Here is an 8,876-nt window from a genome sequence, read left to right on the forward strand (position 1 = left end):
CTTATGGACACAACAGGTCTGTTGGCACACAAATAAATTACATTATTAAGCTCACCTCAGGTGCTGCTTTTCCTCCCCTTTCCTGGATTTTGAAACATGGTGGCAGAAGTGATTTGGAGACTGGCAGCACTGTAAGCAATACAAAACAGGGGTAGAAGAGAAGGTGCAAGGTGCAACAGAGTGGGGTAACAGCTGCAGACAAATGCAAACATGGCCTCCCTGCACTGTAGTCAAGGTAAGGAGGATCTAAAAAGTGCAGAGTCCAGCATTAACTTGCTTCTATTGCTTATCTCTGAGCTCCAATAGATTTTGATGCTGCCTAGAGGGCAGGCCAGTTCAGCTTTTTTCTCTTCAGATTTGGATACTCAAGCTTGAAAATACATGGAGTGTATTTTCAAAAAGGAAAAGACATGAAGGTATATATTGTTGACCAAATTCCTAATCATCATTCACTCAACATTGGCATGGTCTCATTTCATGGGAGATGGAAGGAGTGGAGTAAGTGATACTGGTTTCAAATATGACTACACCTGGCATGGCTTTTCTTCCTAGCATAGGGTAATAGTTTGCAGTTCAATTGAAAAGAAGGTAGAGGACAACCATAACATATTAGTGTTTTGTTTTTTTTTTATTTCAGAAGGTGTGAACTATACAGCATTGTAGAATCAGTCACCTGCCTTGTTTTCCCATCTCCTGAAAAGCACTAGGTTTTATATCTCTGTAAGATGCAATCAATTAGAAAACTGTCCCTGAGAGTTCATGAATTAAAGGCAAAAGACAAGCAATTTTCTCTCAGGATGCACAGGCTTTAAAGTAGCACTATCTTCATCAGCAGATGAGACATTGAAGACAAAAGAATTTAGAGAGGCTGGTGCTAGGCAATCTGAAAAATCACAAGTGGGTTAGAAGTGTATTTTCAACAAAAGAGTGCTTGTGAATCCTTTAGGATACTGGCCACCAAAGATCAAATATATATTGTTTTTCAACTTCTTGTGTACTTTTACAGTAAAAGCAACTCAAACACTGACATTTCACATATCCATCTGTTATAAATGATGCATGACCTTGCCTAAGGGAAATTTGCTGATCTAGCGCACTACTGAAAGTCTTGGCCAGAGAAAAGCCCCAGTTCTCAGCTTTCAGGAAGATTTTCTAAAAACACATTCTGAATTGGCAGGATTTGGGTTTGGCTCATTACAAAACCAGAAGCCAACTGAAGTTAGTGGGTCTATTTGGAGGCCTTACTTCTGTAAGTTTTGCATTCTTTCAATTCACTTAGACTTAACTTTGATACACATGATTTTTAACTTTTATTAAACTTCATGCATTTACATGTAAGGTTTTCTATTTCATTTGCAATGTCAGAAAGAACATCTGTACCAACTATTTACTAATAGAAGAAGAACTCCGAAAGTCACCAAGGAGACGAGGAAAGGCTACAGAGGAAAATTAAAAGGAAGGAAAAAGCTTCATAGCCATCAGGGAAGCCTAAACAACAGGAATAGTACTGAGCCCGTGTCAGCTAAAGGTCGTTATTTATATCTTTAAAAATGAATTGAAAATACTGAACCACAAGGATTCAATGACAGTTGGATTCTGACTGGTTGAATCACACCAGCTTCAAAAGAGGTACAATGCCTTTGTACAAAAGCTGGAATTAAAACTGATCGTGTATTTTCCCATTTCCAACTGTTACAAGTCTATAAATACTTTTCTTTCTTCAGAATAATGCTGATGACAAAAAAAGTCTTTCCAAGCCCAGCAACGCTCAAAGTATCATAATTCCCATATAAAAGAACACTGGCTGAGCAGTAAACCTGGAAGATACGCCTCTGGCTAGGAAACAGCAGAGGTACTTGCTGTGCAATCACATATATTTCTAGTCAAAATTCTGTGGGACAGAGATTTACAGCAGCACTCCTCTCATCAGGCTGTATGAGATTATTAACTTTCTCTGGAAGGAGATGCTCTTTTGCCAATAACCAAGACCTCACTAACAGCATGGAGGAAGCACAGGAAGTTACTGCAGCACAGTGTTTTCTGTATCAGTATGTCAGGCTTCCTTGTTCACAGATATGTGAAAGCTTTGTGTTAGCACAGCCTCGAGCCCTGCCATGTTTGTGCCTGTTGACATAGGATTTGCTAATATTTTGTTTCCCTTCACTTTCCTTAAAGTGAGTCCTTAAGCATTTTCCTTGTGTATTTCTGCTTCTGCGCATGTTAGAAACAGTTCTAGTACTTCACTTGCCTTCACCAGAGAGAACAGCCTAATTAAAAATAAATCTCTTTAGGTTTTCATTTTGGAAGCCATTCATTAAATGACAGTCTTGTTTTGCTCTAATGCTTTGCACATTCAAATAATTTTCTGCCCTAACTCATGCATGCCATTTCATTTTGGGGTCTGTTTGAAACATAGGAGACATTCTTGAGTGCAGATCATTACTCCCTGTAAAGCAGTGTGAATATTAAGAGTAGCAAAGTGATACAGATAGGCGCAAACTCATCAATGTTATTGAACAGAAAGCTAGGAGAATATTTTATTCAGCCTGTCATCTCATGGTCAAATTTGACAGCTGGTGTCATCACTCAGAAAACACAGTGCCTTGTTATACAGCACCAAGTGCCAGGTTCAGCACTCACTTGGGAAGCAACGGAAGCAGAGGAAAGTGACAGTGGGAGAAAAAGCAATTGTTTGGTGTGTTTTATGGGCTTCAAGAAAGAAAAGAATTAATATTTACTGTTTGGGGTTTTTTTTCAGCTGTGCAAATCATCACTTAAAATATTACATGAAATGCCTTATACAAAGACTATTTTTACCTTTTAATTTTGGCCCAGAATCCTTGATAGCATCCTGTTTAAGCACAGAAAGAGTTTGGTTCTGAGTTCAGAGCTCAGTGACATTTTTGAGGTCTGTGCTCCTTCTCAAATTATGCTCCAAAGAATGCCTAGGGTTTGGTGGTGAGATTATGAAGATTGAAAATATGAACAAACAGCTGAGGAGAAAGAGAAAAGGGAGGATTAGCTGTGGCAGTGACTCTGCACACTGAGACCCTGCTGCAGTCCAACATCAGGGGAATAAAAATTAAAGTGGAAAAGGGAGTCATAGGAGAGCTAAATAACATCCTAGGGAAACAATTTTGTTTATTGAAATAACAACTGGGAGGGATAAGAGGTAGAAACCTTTTTGCAGATAAATTAAAAATACTCAAGCTTGCTCCAAGTTAGAAGGATGTTAGATGCAGGAGCTGTGAATTCCAGAGAAAATAGTATTTCTGTATTACTTGAGCTGCAAGCTGAGTCTCTTTTTTCAGGGCACTGAAGTCTTTTCACATTTAAAGCCTCAATCCCTCTGCATCTCTGCTCTCAGGTGTTTTTCACTAGTGCCACAAATCTTTGAATTAAGTACAGAAATCAGGGAGGGGAGAACAGCACTAGTTTTGCAAAGTGCCATCATAATTGTCTGATTCACTCCTTTTAGAGCACTAAAATGCTATCATTGTAATCATCCACTGAGGCATTTCAGACCTAGTAACTCATGAGCCCATTCCCAGGTCCAATCAGAGGCCCATTGAGAGAGGATGGAAGGAGTCACCAGGTAGGTACCACTGCCTCCTAACAATGGAGCAAGTCAGCAGTTACCCCAAGACAAAGAATAATCAGGTCCCAGTTTGCCCTCCCCATCCCATCTATCAGATCTTGAAAGTCAGTGTCATTTCCCTCAGTACATACTTGGCAAAAAAAAAAAAGAAAAAGAAAAAAAGAAAAAAAAAGTCATTTTAGTAATCTCTCCTAACCTCTTGATTAAGAAAAATTATGGACTTCTTGTCCTGTTTCCTACATCGGGGCTTTAACAGCATTTAGGAAAGAATCTAAAAACACACAGTTCAACACATCTTCCATAAATGAAAAGCTCAAAACACTGAAGATAACAAATAAAAATAAAAAAAAAAGACACAGCTGATTTTGGTTTTATTTACATCTTCAGAAAAACTACAAAATTCTCACACTCCTTTGATACTGCTAAGGCTTCAGAGGCACACAGCAGCCAAGTCTATAATGTGTTTTCTATGAGTAGCCAGGAACTTGTGTATCTATCCCAAAACTCACTTTTTCAAATTACAGAAAACCCTGCCAAACTTGCAATCTTTTTGGCTCCAAATGCTAAGTTTATTAACTGTGGTACTAACCAGCATACAAAATGTGTACAGTGAGATTTACCACACAACTCTTCAAGTCTTCTCTGGAAAGAAAGAAAAGCCTCCCTCAAAATTATTTCCTTTTACAGTTCAGTTCAAAAAAGCAAGCATTGTCCTCAATCTTTGAATACCAAAAAGTGAATACCAAAATATTTTCTAAACAGAAACATATGTGATTTATGCTTGGATATAAAAAAATATATGCCTTTTTTAAGGTTCTCCCAGAAAACAATCAAAGACAATTTTACTGAAATGAAGACAGTAACAAGACTCTCCAGACAAGGTGCTATCTGTTCCCTCTGTTGCAGTCATCATTCCAGATGCAATCATTATAGTTGTATCCTGACAAATAATAATTGATAAATAATTATGACTGCAAGGAAAATATGTCACCTTACTTCATCTACATCTTTTGCAGGATAAGCACAATGTTAAAAAAGAGGGAATGTGGTAAATTTCATAGGATTTTTAATAAAGAGGGGGAATAGTATGAAATAAATAAAAAAATATTTATTTTCCTTACATTTAGATCTTCTTCCAAGCCAAGGTAGAGAGTCTAACTCCTAACTCCAAAGCAAATTGTGTTGAAATTTCAGTGACCCTAAATTTAGAAACTGTACCTGCATATGGGTCTGTTGAGACACACTAGCAAATTTTTAGTTTTTTATGTACCTTATTAGAGATCCTGGACACTTCTCTACTAAGGTTTGGTACTTTTTTACTGTTGGAAATGCAATTTACTTCGATGGGCACAAGCCTTCATACTCCATTGTGGCTTCAAAACAGACATATCCACAAAGAAAAATTAAAAGACAATCTCTGTATTAAAAACAAACAAACAACAAAAGTCACCAACAAATCAAACCCAACAAAAGCCACAAAAAAATCTTAGTTGCACACAACCTAGAATACATGTTTTGGCATGCATCATCACTAGAGTCTCTCCCACGACCAGCATGAAAACCTGCTCCTTCCTACTCTTTAGCAAAGCACAGCCTTTCCCCAGAAGTAAGTACCAGTCATCTCACACCACTCTATTTGGCTTTTCAAAGGAAACACTGCCCTTACCCTTCTGCATCAGCTGGGGCAAAGGCAACAGCTCGTCTCTTGACCTGTATGCAATGTGCCTTGATAACTGGAAAGGAAATAAAAGTGTCAGGAAGTTTTACAGGAGTTGGAAAACAGAAAGGAAAAGAAGTCATAGAAAACAGAGAGAGAAACCAACACACAGCCACAGTGTAACAAACAAGAAAAAAAAAGTCCAACTCACTGAACTGCTGCATCATTTTAAAAAAGTAATTTTTTTCCTAGTGCAGACAAACTGAAGAAAATTAAGTAAAGTGCAGTGAAATTTAAGAAAATCAAGTACAAAGGTTATGATTTTGGATATGAAATTCACTTCAACAACTAGATCAGTGAGCCAAAAAAGCAACACAGCCAGTAGCAGTATCCAATATGTAGTCTGGATACAAAATTATGAAAGTGTTACTGGACAGCCAACAGAAACACTTGTATACTGTGCTGAATTTCATGAAATTAATTTAATTTTCTCACAATTGGAAAAATTAAAGTTGGAATCAGGATATCTATTTCTAGTCTTAAAATAATAATAATAAAAAATAATAAAAAAGCCACCAGCCAGTGGTTGATTTTTTTAATTTGAAAACACTCTAATGCACATGTGCACACCCAAGACTGTAGAGCACTCATGGAATTAAATGTAGCAAGGATACAAGCAATGCCTCTTTAGACTTCTTACACATTCTTCATCTGAGCACCTAAGAGCATTCTGTTTCAGAAACTACCAAATTATCATCAATCCACACTACCCTAAACTCCCCTTATAGCAAGTAATCACTGGTTAAACCACTGAAGTCAACAGAAATTAATTTTCTAATTATTCAAATTTCAGCTTACAGCTTTGACTTCGATAGACAGCTCTGTCCTTGAATCTTAAAGAAAATTGGCTCTAAAATAAATGCTTTTTAAGCTGTGTTTTTACATGCAATTATTGATTTGCTATTTGTTTTTGGGTTTTTTTCCTGTTGGAAATATGTTTCAAATAGCCATTTGGAAAATATCATCTTTAGGATACGGTCAAAAGCTTGACTTTATTTCACAGGGTGAAACAAGAATTTATTTGCATTGCTGGGCTTTGGCTAGAAAAGTTAGCTGATGCTAGGAAATATTATTAAGGCTGTTAGCAAAAGTCAGGCTGAATAATCCTTATTACAGAGTGATACAAGAAGCAGAAGCAATATCTTTGGCATTTCAAACACTGGAATGAGATTTTAGGCTGCTAGATAGTGCACTACATAGCCCTGTTTGCAGGTTAAGATACTGTTTCATACAAATAAGACCAGAGGAGAACAGATAGAGCATCCTACTGCTATTTTCATAAGGATATTTTCTAATTATAATTTCACTTGGCAGTTTAAGACTGGCAGAAGTTGTAAGTGACACCTGTTCAGAGAGATTTCTCACATTGACATACAGCATGTAACTGCTTGAGAAACTCATGGGATTGGTCTTCTGGAGAAGAAATCTTAATTGCTGATTGTTCAGCAAAGACTTACAACAGTAAATGGGAAGGATACTTATTTTACAAAAGACATAAAGAAATTAAAATAGTATCTGCAGGTAAAACATTTTGATATAGCTTCAGATATAACCCTGATTTTTTCCAGACAATTTTTTTGTAATTGTTTTATCTTGCATAGTAATGATTTCGCCATTTTTTTTTCACATGAAGCAAGGTCAGATTCTAGTTGTTCTTTCTCCACAAATAATGCGACTCAATGATTAAGGCAGAGGACTGGAAGTCAGAAACTCTGGCTGTGAATTTTGCCAGACTCCCAAAGCTACCGATCTTGGTTTCATTGATGACTACAAAGAGAGATTTATGCAAGATCTGTGTCCTTTCTGGAATGTCACAAAGTGGTAGGTATGGCAGCAGCTTGTGAATGCTTACAAATATTTAGATAGAAGCTTACTGTATGCATAAAACAGTTCTGCATATTTCTATGGGCTAGCTTTTATTGTTTCAGTGTGATACTAAGAAATCTTGTTCTGCAGCTTAGCAACAGTTTTCTTTCAAATGGTGAAAGAAACACAGAGAAAAAACCCAAGCAACAACAACAAAAAAACATGCTAGATGTCCCCATTATCATAGGTTCAAAATAAATCAAGTCCAGGATAAGACAGAATCAAGCCAGCTAGAAAGGGGTGAAAATTTGATCCAAACTTAGGCTTGAATCATAGACTATAATTTGGCCTGAATTAGGATTTCAATGCATGAATCTTACTAGTTCAAACTCAGCTCAATGTCAAGTGTGTTTCCAAAATAGACCTAAAGTAAAGCATTAATCACCAGCCTTGTCTAGACTACAAAACAGCTTTGTTAACATTGTGCAAATAACATCGCAACACTCAGGTACTTGGATGCTTGCTACCATGCCTGACATTGCAGACAGCCATGCATTCAATTGGTATCTGAAGTTGGAGGATCCTTCTGTCACCAACTGGAAATGCTATAGCCTAGCCATCACAGCTATGGACAGGCAGGAATATGCTGCATGTGGGCACCTTTGTGGATGTCTGTGTCCCTTTCCAGCTTCCAGCACTGGTCACTGATCCACTTGATGACATACATATCCTGATTACTCAACTGTTTTACTCCAAGACTCTTGTCTAATTCAAATATTTGTATGAAATAATTTGAAAAAAGCCCCAGTTTAACAGCAGTCAGATAAAAGTTATAAAAGCAGGAAATCTAGCTAGCTATGGTCAAAATGTTTTGAAGAAATTAGCATTAGTAATTTTTTGACAGAGCTTATGTCATTATTGTTACAATTTAATGAGCTTATCTAAATGTCACTGAAGTCAGTGTGAGACTCTCCATTTGCATAAACAGGCTTTGTATTTCCCAGTATTTTGAGAAATACTCTGGACCCCTGGATGAAAGCATCTGCATAAAAGAAAGCTTAAGTATCTCTAGTGAAGTGGATTTCAAATTGCAAAGAGTCTGCAGGCAAGGGATAAAGAAATCTGATTATGTATCTGTGGAGGTGTAGCCACTTCTGTATTTTTCAAAAAATGTTGTTGGGAAACATATTTTGTTGAAGCAGCATTATCTCAAACAGGAAACTGCATTCACAGATTGGGAAAGAAAGAGAGAAGGATTTAAGTGACAGGTGCCAGCACTGATGGACTTTGTCAAGCTCACATTCCCCAGTGGAAATACACTTAGCAAATACAATCTCTAGTAGCTTCAAGTATGGTTGTGCCCCACTGACAAAGGGTAAAACTGATTCATAAACCTAAGAACATTCTCATGTCACCTTTTAAAAATGATTTGGTGAGCTCTGGCTGAATCTCTAAGACCCATAAAATTCATTAGAGCAACACCATCAACACTTTTCATTGCTATTCACAGTGACAAAGTGAACCTCCAGATAAAATGAGGAAATAACTAGGTTAAAAAGTCAGGTTTTCTATAGAATGTTTTTAATTGGATTTCCTTTGACATTCATTTCCCATAATTAAGCAGATCAGATGACTAGAGGTTCACATGTAAGGAAGGTATCACAGAGATATTTACTTTCAATGTTATCTGTCAACAGAATGTCTCCTTGATGCTAGATAAAACATGTGTTTTCCCCACACTAAACTTTAGAATAT

This window comes from Mesitornis unicolor, unplaced genomic scaffold (genome assembly GCF_000695765.1).
Source record: "Mesitornis unicolor isolate BGI_N332 unplaced genomic scaffold, ASM69576v1 scaffold18479, whole genome shotgun sequence".
Taxonomy (NCBI): domain Eukaryota; kingdom Metazoa; phylum Chordata; class Aves; order Mesitornithiformes; family Mesitornithidae; genus Mesitornis; species Mesitornis unicolor.